This window comes from Cyprinodon variegatus, unplaced genomic scaffold (genome assembly GCF_000732505.1).
Source record: "Cyprinodon variegatus isolate N-32 unplaced genomic scaffold, C_variegatus-1.0 Scaffold39, whole genome shotgun sequence".
NCBI classification, from domain to species: domain Eukaryota; kingdom Metazoa; phylum Chordata; class Actinopteri; order Cyprinodontiformes; family Cyprinodontidae; genus Cyprinodon; species Cyprinodon variegatus.
Genome location: NW_015150492.1, coordinates 344,186 through 357,277, shown reverse-complemented (window position 1 = coordinate 357,277; position 13,092 = coordinate 344,186). Strand labels below are relative to the sequence as shown.

At 35.9% G+C, this 13,092-nt stretch overlaps 1 protein-coding gene across 1 annotated transcript in view; it reads left to right on the top strand.

The window, feature by feature from the left end:
• The window catches only part of b4galt2 (UDP-Gal:betaGlcNAc beta 1,4- galactosyltransferase, polypeptide 2), a 238,203-nt gene that overhangs the window by 206,882 nt on the left and 18,229 nt on the right, over positions 1–13,092 (top strand). The gene's annotated exons all lie outside the window — the stretch shown is intronic.

The following is a 13,092-nucleotide window of genomic DNA, read 5'->3' as shown; positions in this document are numbered from 1 at the left end:
TAAGAAAAAACGGTTAACAAAAATACCGCATGGCAAGCTGGATCGTCCGCTGCAGGCCGCAGCAGAAAGACAAGTGCGCACCGCGCACGCTGGAACCAAAAGGAACAGGTGGAAAGCGGCGTCCCAAACGAGGTAGGAAAAAAAGGAACGCGCAACGAGCGCGCAAGGAACACGCATGGAACACAAGGCACCCCAACGTGCTGAAGGCCAGCCTATTTATAGGCGGACGACAGCACCGCAAATTAACATAATTAATTTACTAAAGAATCCTAAAATATATTAACAAAAGGATCCTTCAACTAAAGTTTATAAGCAAACGAAAAAAAGAAATGGACAAAAATCATAATGTGCCTGGGGGCACATAACACTTGTTTTTTTTAATTGTTCTCTTCCGCTTTCCACCTTCTAAGCAACCCCCCGCCCTGTTTGTCCTCCTCCCCAGCCCTGCAGCCATCCATCTCTTTACATCTTTTTTACTTGCTTCCTTCCAGCAAGTTCCGCTTTTCGTGCTGTTTTGATCCTACAAACTAAAATAGGTCCTTCCAGCTTTATCTCAGCCTGGAGGAGAACTGTCCCTGCTATGCAGGGTGGGCTTCAGTCAGAGAGGATACATGCCACTCCCCAACTCTGCCCTCATCCAAATGTTTGATATCACTGATAAAGGCGATGCCTTGACACTGACTGAGGACCCATTTGCTGCCTCAGGCAACTACTGACCACCTTCTGGCGCTCCTATCCTTTGCCTTCAGTCTTTGGCTTAATAAACCTCCCAGCTGTGACTTTTAGCTGTGCCTGAGTCAGATGTCTCGGCGCTGAGCACTTCACTGAAGCCTCAACAATGGTATTTTTAGAACAACTCTTTGAGCATGTCAAGCCCTTGATAGGTTCAATCAGAAATCAGGGGCAGGATAGAGGTACGAGCATTAAAAAGTGTTTGAAATCTCTCTTTTTTTTTTTTACTTTTATTTCAACAGTTTTAGAACATTGTTCACTTTCTATCAAAAAGCTTAAAAACAAAAGATGGTGGATTTATGCCTGTAGGAAAATGATCTAAATAATGGATAGCGGAAAAGATGATTATATTGTTATTCATTAAATGTGCCAATAGATAACAAATAAAAACCATAAAAAAGTTTTTTTAAGTTGCAGGAACCTAACATTTTAACAGCTGTGTTATTTCTAGTTTTGCTTCACACATTTCTCTGCGTATTTACTTTAGTTCATATGTCAAGGTTCTCAGACCTTAATTTAATACAGTAGATTAGGTGAACCTAATGCTTCATCTTTTGAAATGCAAAATGCAGTAAATCAAGATTTTACTGGTGTGTCCAGCAGATGCATTTCATCAAACAGAAACTGCTATCATCACTTTTTACATGCAATTAAGATTAAATCCAGGTTCCAGCTAGGATACTGCTTTTANCATATGTCAAGGTTCTCAGACCTTAATTTAATACAGTAGATTAGGTGAACCTAATGCTTCATCTTTTGAAATGCAAAATGCAGTAAATCAAGATTAAACAGCTTTTTCCAGCAGATGCATTTCATCAAACAGAAACTGCTATCATCACTTTTTACATGCAATTAAGATTAAATCCAGGTTCCAGCTAGGATACTGCTTTTAAAATGTTGCAGTTATTCATACATTATTAGCATTTTATGTCACAAAATTATTTTAGAAAAAATCCAACTTTTAATTTGGCCAAATATATTTAGTTGAAATGTGTCCTGGATGCCCCATGCCTCTCCCTCAGTGAACACTGGGAATAGGCACCAGTTTAACTCAAGAACTACTGAACACAGATATACCATTGGATAAATAAGGGTTGTCATCAAATGCAGTGTTCAATTTGAGCTGTATCTTATGTACATCTTTTTTCTTCACCACAAAAGCGAGAAGTTATGAATTTATATTGAAAAGTTTTTAGATATGTAATAAACCTATAAAAACATTGATTTTAGAAACAGGCTAAGCTGCATTTATTTTAAAGGAATTTGGTCAGGTGCTAATTTAAGGTGGCTATTTTGTATAAAAAAAAACTTTTATATGATTTCATTTTTTTAATTTTGAGATCATTTGGCTTAAGTAAAAGATATATATTGTTTTAAAGATCTGAATGGATCTTAATCCATTGTGTCAATAATTGTGCACATTGCTATAATTTATCTCTTAAAATCTACCATTTAGAGGTCGTCTGGCAAAAATAATGAAAAACATTAAACAACTGGAACAAAATGGGGGCTATTTGATGCAAATCTCTGACTTGACAGATTTTGTTGGTGTTTCTTTAAAATGACAGCTCTGAAGCAGAAATGTCTGATATGTTAAAAGCCTGTCACCTTGGCTGTTCTGACCTGGTTTCAAGCACCTCCTCCTCTGTTTGCATCCAAGTCCCAAAAACACAGGAAAATCTGTCAAGAATCTAAAGCCATTTCAATCAAAAGCTGGTGATTCCTCTGTCATTATGCAGTGTAGTTGTTTGGTTTCATATAAACTGCAACAAGAAGTAAAAGTAGTAAAAACAGGAAAATGCTTGTTTTCTGTACAGAAATAAAAGCAGTAAAAGGAAGAAAGTTCTCCATCACTTTTTAGATAAACTACAATCAATCCCATTTTCTTTGCTATCCAATAACAGAATGCTGTTTGACTAATTTGAGAGCAGCTGTATGATGAAGTTAAATGAATATGGGGTGAAGACAAGCTGAGAAAATTATCCACCCGAGGACTGAAACATCAGCTTTGAAGTACAGCGCAGAGAAATTTGTACCAGGTCAGCAAGGGTACCTGCATCATGCAGTTGATTATATTGAAATCAGTCAGTTTATATTTCCATCTGACTCTCAATATTGGTTTGGAAATGTTACATCTTGCCATAAAATGTGTATTCTGAAATCCATCAAAGCATGAAGGTACTCCCCCAGAACTCTGTAAACCTCTACTGCTTCCAAGAAGGGTGTCTGTGCGGGGAGAGAAGTCCCAAATCCCCGAAGCATGAACCAACCAATCAGAAAATATTTTCAATTATCGCTGGGAAATCTATTCTCATTTACATACAAATACACACACATCAGCTGCTAGACTAAAATAAGTCCAAGAATTCCTCAAGAACTGTCAAAAAAGTATTTAAAAAATTTAGAGTTCTCTTATCATGTGTATTATTATAAAACTTTTTAGCTTTTTTAGTTAATTTAACTTTAGAATGAAGTGTTAGTTTTTCCGACACAATTAGAGTATGTCTAACATGTTTTTTGCTTTAACTGACCAGATTGTCCCTTTAAAGTTAATCAGGAAAAGAAGGAAAACAAGTAGGATATCGACTTAGATCAGAAAATAAAGATATGAATACTCTTGTGTCTGCAGAATAAATTCAAAATATTTGCAAAATCACCTGTGTTGATAATGCAACCGACAGAAAGGAAGAGCTGCCTTAAAAAAGATGCTTTTAAACTGGAATTTTAGGTCCTCCATTGATTAAATGAATTGCATCATATCAGGAGGTAATATTGTTGCTGCTTTGCTTCTCCTCTCATCCTCCATGCATGAGCCTGGCTTTGGTTTCACTCTGACAGGATGGGAAAATGAATGCCATCAGTCAGAATATATGCTGCTTTTATTTATAGAAAAACATAAGCACTGACTACCCCTAACTTTGATCAAATAACAGGGAAGTTGCTTTTAAATTACCTCGGCTTGTTTGTTGCTTTTTTTTTTCCCTTATTATTTGGCTCCTTTCTTTGTGTTTTAATTACACCACAAGAGTAATTCTATCCATTGCTTTTTCTATGTGGTTTTCCAGGCATTACATAAGGACACTTGCCTTTGATAGTGGATTTCGACATACACTGCAAAGGCAGGCACATGAAACAGTCAGAAAATCAAAATAAACTTCTACAGTGATGCTTTATTTAGGAATTATTTAATAATTAATTTTTTCTGTTTAGTCAACAAAAAGGCTATACTAAGATTTCAAGGCTTTTTTCATATGAGGAAGACCAGATAATAACATCATAGCATTTTAATCCTAAATTTAATCCTTAAGTTAAATTACTTAAGGACAACAAAGGGTTTTTTTTGGAATGGGCATCGCAAAACCCTTAACCCAAGGCTTTAAGAAAATGAAGCGATCAGCTGTGTTTGACTAAGATGGCCTACAGAACTGACTCATCATACCAGTTTTAAAAGAAATAGGCCAGAATTCCAGAAAAAATTTGTATGAAGCCCGTTAAAGGATACCGATTATATTTGATGCAAGTAGTATAGTATTGAAAGCAATTCTATCTGAACTTAATGTACATTTCAAGGAGAAACTTTGTGGGAACTTTATTTGATTCAGACAGGAAGAAAAAATGGTTTTGTATTTTTATTTGTTGTATTTTAACATCTGGTTGCCACTTAACAATTCAATTTCAATTTAATTCAATTTATCTTTATTGTCATTGTCACAAGAACAACGAAATTTTAAAAAGTGCCATCGATCAGTGCATATGCTTAAAAACTAAAACAAAAATCACTGTCACCACCACTTACACATAATATAAGAAATAAATAACAATAACTGATACAAAACAACTAAAGCCATTTGGCCACGCCCATTTTGAATTCCATTATAATACGTAAATTTCACTAGGGGGACAATTTACTGCCAAGTTTGTTGAGTTTTTGGGCATGTTAAAGCCTCCAAAACACTGCTTCTATTGCGCAGAGAAAAATAATAATAATCATTAAAACCGCGAACTCAGCAGCTCAGCGCCGCTCGGCCTATCGCAACCGCGAGAGCCAAGCGACCCCCGCCCCCCTTGCTCCTTCCCAGCCAGCAAAACAAGTTCCACACTTCACCTCTTCAGCAACTGGAGACAACCACAGCTTATATAAATATATATATATTTTTTTATCAGAAATATACCTGTAAAATTTTGAAATTGTAGAGAAAATTTAAATATTTTCCACGTTATTATCTAACTACATGTTCAAAAGAGGGAGAAACAGCCCCCGACCCAGCACCGGTTAACGGTATTACACCCTACTCAAAACTATAAAAATTCATTAAAAATCCATAGTTTTCAGTAAAATCCCGAAAAACATCACAAATGTCAAGGAATACATCCTGTATATCCTAGAATTTTTTTTAGATGATTTACTAAATAATTCAAAGAAAGAAAAATCTTTAACTTGAATGCCATATACTGAAGTAGTTGAAATGCCCCATAAATGCTAAAATATGCATAGATTCACACCAAACCTGGTAATAACACAGCTGTTTGGTAGGTAATTTTAGGGACCCCATTTTATTTTTTTTTTTTTTCTTTATTAAAAAATGTTATCTAACAAATATTTTGTACTTCTAATTAGTACATTTGTCTTTTTCAACATTGGGAAGTACCGCTGTAGTTTCTGGGACCAACAAAATGAATCAAAGATTATGCAATGACCTTACTTGCAAATATTCTTTGTTTGTTGAACAAGTTGAATGAAACTTGCTTTTGTTTCATCTGTCATCAATCACTACAATGAGAAAATATAATAATGAGGGATGAGCTGCAGGCAGAAAAGAAAGAAGGATATAACAGTACAGAGGAGAAAAAATGCTTACGGAGAAAATGAAGAGTGGAGAGGAAAGGAGCATTGAGTGGAGGGTATGGTTGGACAGAATAGCCTCCGTCAGCAGCTGCTGGTACAGGATATCCACATGGAAGGAGGCAGTGGAGTGGAAATCCAGCAAAATGCATCTTATAGACCTTTTGTTGAGCATATAGAGGATTAGCCTGCCTTTAATGTTGGCCCCGATCTTTGTAACTTAAAAGTGAGTACATGATGTGAAAACGGATAGAAAGGAAAAATATGACGGAAAGATTTCAGTAAGTGGTAAAAATATGAGGTTCTTTTTTTCTTTAGATCAAAAAATATTTGAATCTCTGAGTTCTAAGAGGTGTAATAGATAAGACAAGTTTGATTCTAAATCCGACTTTAATCTTTAAATAAGTTTTGTTTTTGCTTCTGGTACTATTAACTATATTTTCTGATCTTCTTTTTCTTTCCTTTCCACCCTGTCTAGAATGAACTGATTATATTTTTATAATGTGACAGCTGAAACAAAAATAGCATACTTTTGATGTCAGAAATTCAACAGAAATATTCATACTATTAGAAAATTGCTCTGAAACAACAATTATTATTCCAACCACTTTCTAAATATTAACACATATTGCTAATGTAATAATAATGTTATAAAAAGTATGTATTTATAATTATTTTGAGCATATGAAATAGCATTTTTTTCATTATAGTTAAGGGTTTCTAGTCCTAAAAAGTTGTAATTTTATAAGGAGAAGATTCATATTCATCCCTAAGGTAACACCATTTCTCCTATCCAATATGGCTTCCATGCATAGATAGTATGCTGAATGTAAAATGTATATACTAAAACTTTTAATGCTGCACAGTGGACCAGTGGGTTGCACTGCTGCCTTGCTGCAAGCCGGTTCCTGGTGCGATTCCCAGCCCGGGGTATTTTTGCATGAAGCTTGCATGTTCTCACTGTGCATGTGTGGGTTCTCTCTGGGTACTCTGGCTTCCTCCCACAATCCAAAAACATGACTGTTATGTTAATTTGCTTCTCTAAATTCTCCTTAGGTATGAGTGTGTGCGTGAATGGTTGTTTGTCCTGTTTGTCTATGTGTTGCCCTGCGATGGACTGGGGCCTGTCTAGGATGTACCCCGCCTCTCGCCCATTGACAGCTGGAGATAGGCAACAGCACCCCTCCGGACCCCATCAGGGATATGAAGGAAAATGGATGGATGTTAATGAATAGACTATTTATGAACACTTGATATTCTGTATTTTAATAAACCAGAGACAAATACAATACTGCAAGTCATGTTTTTGTCAACACTGACCAATATATTTTGCATTTAAAAGAGATCATGTAAAATTTTATGCTGATTCTGAAATCACAGAACAAAGCCCTGTTCTAGGGCTTTTTTAAATGCTGAGAACCTTTAAAGCTACAGTGTGTCATTTTCAGGAAGATCTAATGATCAGACTGCAGTCACCCCAAAATATGGAGGCTGTCATGTCATCAGTTTGTTTACATAGAAGATTAAATAAATAGTATTTTATTAGCCTGTGTAGGATTTGGATTTTATATCGTCATAAGATAGCTAAAAAAAAAAAACTTATTTTTTCCACTTCTGCGTCATGTTTTTGTGAGCTGCTGAGCATAGTGGTATAAAATACTGTTTTAAAATCATATTTAAGTAATTATAGTGTTTTGAAGCTCTCCAGAGGAGCCTACCAGAAGTACATGATTATGCATCCATGAAATCCTTTTGGTGTATACCTACATGGTCTGTGTGATATAGTGTAAAAAATCCTAATTCATCATGTTTTATTTAGTGCCCTGCGCGCTACGTATAGTTACTGTTCTCAGTAGATTGAGTAATAGCAGTCCTCATTACCGTCAAACATCAGGGACGTTGCTGAATAAGTATTAAATCCCAGAGAATATGACATTTTTTGGCGTCTTGCTGCCATCTACAGTATGTTCACTACTGTTTTAGTTCAACCCTATATTATATTATTGCCACAGTCACATTCAAGCGTAATGGCGAATTTTTACAGTCACTAGTTTGTCAGCGCTCTGCTGTTGTAACATAAAAATTTCTACCTCCATAAATGGGAAACCTGCTTCTATGTAATTTTGTTAGTAAGTCCCTGTTATGATTACACAGCTTTAATTGAGACAAACCTTAAACCTTTATGAACTGTAAATATTGGTCCAAGCTTTTTATCATGCTTTTTTTTATTAATTATATTTGAAAAATAATTCAGATTTGTGAAACCATCTTTTGAAAGTTCAACAATGGACTTTTTTTTCCCTTTTTTTTTTTCCAAATTTTTTGTTAAAAAAAAAAGGTATTTTTCTGCATTGTTAGCTTGGGTTGGCTATGAGTTCCATTTATGCACGAACATCCACAAGGAAAAAAACAGTGCTTTAAAAAAGGGAAAAAAATATGATTTAACTGTTGAAAATACATTTTGGTTATATTCCTCAGAGCAGGTTAAAGAAATGTCTCTGAATAAAAGATGAAGCAGTTTTCATTCCAAAAAGTCCTCCTCCTTCAACATCTCATTTCTATAGGCAACGAGAGCTGAGACATGAGTCAAGACTTAACTTCTTCTACACTTGGATGCTCTAATGCAATTTCCTCCACTGGTGGGAATAAGAGAGGAGAGCTTTGAAATTCCTGATTAATCCAATAAAAAGTCTACTAGTGAGTGCAATATGCATTTCTCTCCAAGCCACTGACAACACTGCTGCTGGGCGCTAATGCAGCTTTTCATATTAAACCATATCAGAAGGGAGATAAGTCTTTTAAAGAGGAAATAAGTGCTGGACAGCCTGCAAAATCCTGACCTTTTCAGTTGGTGCTTCTATGAGTTTAGACAACTTCACTCTACCACAGATTCCCTTAGGAATGCTCAATTTACATAGTCTTTAATAAAGAGCTGCGGTGGGTCCGTTTTTTATCCTATAAAATCAAAGCATGGTTTTAAGCAAAGGTACAATACATTAAATGCGTTTTTTGACAGGAGAATTCTACAGAGAAAGACAGAGTAAGACTTTGTTAGGATTTGTTGAATGAACATATATAATAATAAAAATTATAATATATAATTTGCAACTTTTTTGCATTAAAGAAAGCATTGAATTAATTCCGGTTTAGGTTATTGATGGAGAAAAAGTAGAAAGTAATTGAAAAATGAGGGGAAACAAAGCTGGGCAGAGGTTCTGTTTCCAGTAATAACTTCATATCAAAGAGTTCAAATAGAATTAGTTATTTTAACACATATTCATGCGTTAAAATTGTCCAATCAATGTCCTGACTCTTTCCATTAAAAGTGTTAATGTTTAGCTATTTTTTGAAAATGCAAAACAAACCCAAAAAGATTTTATAGCAAAAGAGGTTCAACAGAGTGTTACCCTTTGGAAGGCTTCATACAAATTCATTTTAAAATGTAGGTATCATTTTCCTTTTTATTATAATTTGTGTTGGTATGTAACCCAAAATAAAAAAAAGAATAAATAGGCAGAACAAAATGCTAAAGAATATTCCAAAAAGCATCCACTGATCTGCTTTGTTTAAGAGGAGGTCAGGGTCCAATATGTTACCTGGATTACATCCATCACCCGGGAGAGAGGCTTTCCTTCTCTCAGCTCCACATGATCCTGGCTGTCCTCTCTCCCCTTACATAATTTTCACACAGTGCCCTCGGAGTGGGTTATTGTCTCCTGCCAGTCGGAGCCGTGGAACAAAATTACTGCTCTGATGCTTCACTGGATGTTTTAGCTCAGGTTTTGTTCTTTTTGTTTTGTTAAAAGACAGAACACTGGTACCCACATAAATACTCATAAGTAGATTGATATGATATGCACTAATTGTTGTTCTGCAGGAAATAAGATCAAATAGATTTTTTTTAACTAGGACTCAAAATGAATCCAACCTTATAAAATATCACGGGAGGAATTAAGCGCCATACATGGATAAAAGAGTAGCAATAAGCATAACTAGGGTGTAGTGTAATGTCAAAGCATTGTTTATGTGGGTATGTTGTGTTTTAATCAAATATATATATATAGAAATCAAAAATGTTTTAATTCTTTTAACCTTCATTGCAGTATCCTACCGCAATAAAGATTTGTGTATAGTAAGGCTTTTGCACTACTTAAACAAGGGGACCAATAGGGTGCTGTAGTTGCAGTTTTATCCATGCAGGGCTGTATTTAAAGAGGAAAAAAATCCACTATTCGCTTTTCCTCATGCCCACATTTGACCTCAACCACTCCTGAGGGAAACATTGGGCTCTTTTGCTGACAAACACCCTGCAATGTTTACCAGCTAATGATCAGTTGCCTCTGTCTGTTGCTTATTTAATTTCTTAGTTCACCTAGTGTATAGAGCCTTATAGGAGATAATTTTGCTGAAACCATTTTTTGTTCTGCAAAATTATACAAAGTTAAAGAGTTATTAAGCCAATAGCAATGAACCCCTTTGAGAAATAAATCAAAATATATTGGCATTATTTTTAGTTTACCTTGAAGCGTCTCTATTAGACTGGATTTTATGATAATGTATTTAACATTACATTTAACCAAATAATTTACAGATATATATAATACTGTCTGTTGCTGTTATGTTTTAAAGATCCCTTCCAAGAATTGCGCTGGGAATATAAAAAACCCATTAAGGTCTGTGCTGAGCCCAATAATTCAGTGAGGGAAGTCTATAGGGCAAAGGACACAAAGGAGCTTATTTTAAAGAAGCAGGACTGGGAATAATGTAAAACTAAGCTCACTGGAAAGCTTAAGAGGAGAGAGGAAGGCTTAGAGAGACTTCTTACTGTCAAACTTGCAATATTTGCACCATAATAAAGTCCTAAAACTATGCAAATGCATTCACGTTCAAATGTGTGCATGTACGCTCTGTCAAAGGCAGTCAAAAACAAATAAGTGCCAACTCAGCAGAGCTGCACTGGCTTCAGAGCAAGAGAAAGGAAATTGAGCCAAGCTCTGTTATTTTGTGTAAAAAAAAATATTCTAACCTTGCTTTAATGCTGTTTGGGATTTAAATCTTTTGTTGGCTAATTTATTTTTATCTAATGAGCTACATTCTTCTTTATGTACATTTCATTTGTCTGTGTGGGACTTTAGAAATTGAATAGGTGGGGTGAAGAGATAATGAAAAAAAGGAAAGAGTAGAGGGGCAGCCAGAAGATGAAACTTAGCAAATTATGATTAAAAATAAAAGGCAGAGCTTAATGGGGTAAAACGTAAAATATGTCCTTTGAAAAAAATAATGAGAATAAAGAGAGGGAAATCAAACCAAACCTTGATGGTGTAGGCAGATAGTGATAGATACTGCCCATGAGTGCCACTGCTACACATGTGACTTAAATATGGCAGCTAAGACCAAACAATATGAGTTAGTATCAAATGAAACTATGCAAAAGGTTCACTTGTCTGACATGGCAGATAAATGAAACTAGACCTACTATACTGCTGTATGCATATCTAGCCATAGGTCCCTTACTTTATCGGTAATTGAATTGAAAATTCATGAACACTGATTTTATTTAAACCGGGTAAGGTGGTGGTCCTTTAGTTATTGTTTTCTTGTGAGTCGTTGATGCTCTCCTGGAGAAATTCTGGTAGGATGGCCATTCCTGGGAAGGTTCACTTCTGATCCATGTTACTCTATCTTTAAGGAATGGCTCTTATTATTTCCTCCCACGGTCTAAAAACATGACTGTTAGGTTAATTGGGTCCTCTAAATTCTCCTTAGGTGTAAGTGTGTGTGTGAATTGTTGTTTGTCTCTGTGTTGCCCTGCGATGGACTGGCGACTGTCCATGATGTGCCCCGCCCCTCGCCTATAGACAGCTGGAGATAGGCACCAGCACCCTTTGCGACCCCACTCGGGATAAAGCGTGTCAGATGATGGATGGATGGATGGATGGATGGATGGATGGATGGATGGATGGATGGATGGATGGATGGATGGATGGATGGATGGATGGCTCTTATTATAGAAGGGACCATCATTAGTGATAGTGATAGAAACTTTGTTTCTCAAATGTTCTTAATCAGTTAGACTGAAGTATATTTTGTTTTTTTGGATCTTTCAGCCCACATCATATTCATATTTAGGATTTCTTGGTCAAATTTGTGAAACACAGCTTAAATATTCAGGAGCTTAATTGCCAGTGTGGGTCAATACATGAAAAACTGGACAACTACGCTGTGCTCAACATGATTACTATGCCACTTTGGCATGCTCTGAAAAAATCACACACACTGAATGCTGCAACAGGCTGGCCCAGATCAAGTGCCACCTTGCTATCCATTTGCAAAAAAAGAACATCCCTTTTTATCCTCCAACAGCTCCTCGTTTTCTTCAAATTTACTTTGTGCCGTTTTCAATAGTCATGTTAGAATAAATTGATGGTATGGTTTTATTCTGAAATTCACCCCAAGTATTTCCTGTCTGCTTCCTGACTTTTCCTTGTTAAGATTTTGAAATTCAGGAGTTTTATGTGGATGGCGCTTCACTGTCTGGCCAAACTTCCTTCCTGCAGAATCATCCCGTTGAGCCCCACAGTCTCAGTAACCGCACCCACACTGGGATTATTAAGACCTTCTTTTTAGCTGATCAAAAAGGAGTTAAGATTAATGTCACAAAACACGACTACAGTATATGTCAACACTTGCAAAACAAAATATGCACCTGAATAAATGCAGTTAACAAAGATCGGTGAAACCAGTCGTATTGTTTGGTGACGGGTCAGCTTTAAGTAAACTGTTAGAAAATTGTTATTTATTACACTCACCCTTAAATATTTTTAAGTAAATACCAGCATCAGCAGAAAATACTTAAGTGTTGCACATTGGTTCTTGATCGTGTGGGAAAATCTCTAAGCATAAAAGGTGCCTATTTTTTCTCAGCTAGAAAGAAAACCCCACAGCAATGCAACTGTAACCTATGACCTGAATTGACCCGTTGTTGTGAATAAACACAACCTTTCTCCGGATGTGAACATCCTTTACAAATTTTTTTTACTGAGATTCCTGTTGCGGAAATATTATAAATCGGATTTAGACAGAAATACTGCAGAAAGAAGAATAGTAAAGGTTAGAAACCGTGGCAGATTATAAAGAGACACACAAATATGAGAAAAATACAGGAGTAAATAGGAGAGAACTGCAAATAATAAAGCTTAAATACATTTGTACCTTTAATGTGTTTGCAGCTGGTGGTAAGGGATAACTAGCTTGACTGCTGTTTTTAACCCGTGGTATTCATGATATCAGTACATTGCATATGTGCTCTGCCCCTGGATATATGACAATGTGAATGAAAACAGTCAATTCCCTGGTTTTTGTGCACAATGTGGCTGATAAAGTTGATTGTGATTTTAATCATTTGCTTTAACATATATAAGTGAAAGAATATGGATGGATGGATGGATGGATGGATGGATGGATGGATGGATGGATGGATGGATGGATGGATGGATGGATGGATGGATGGATGGATG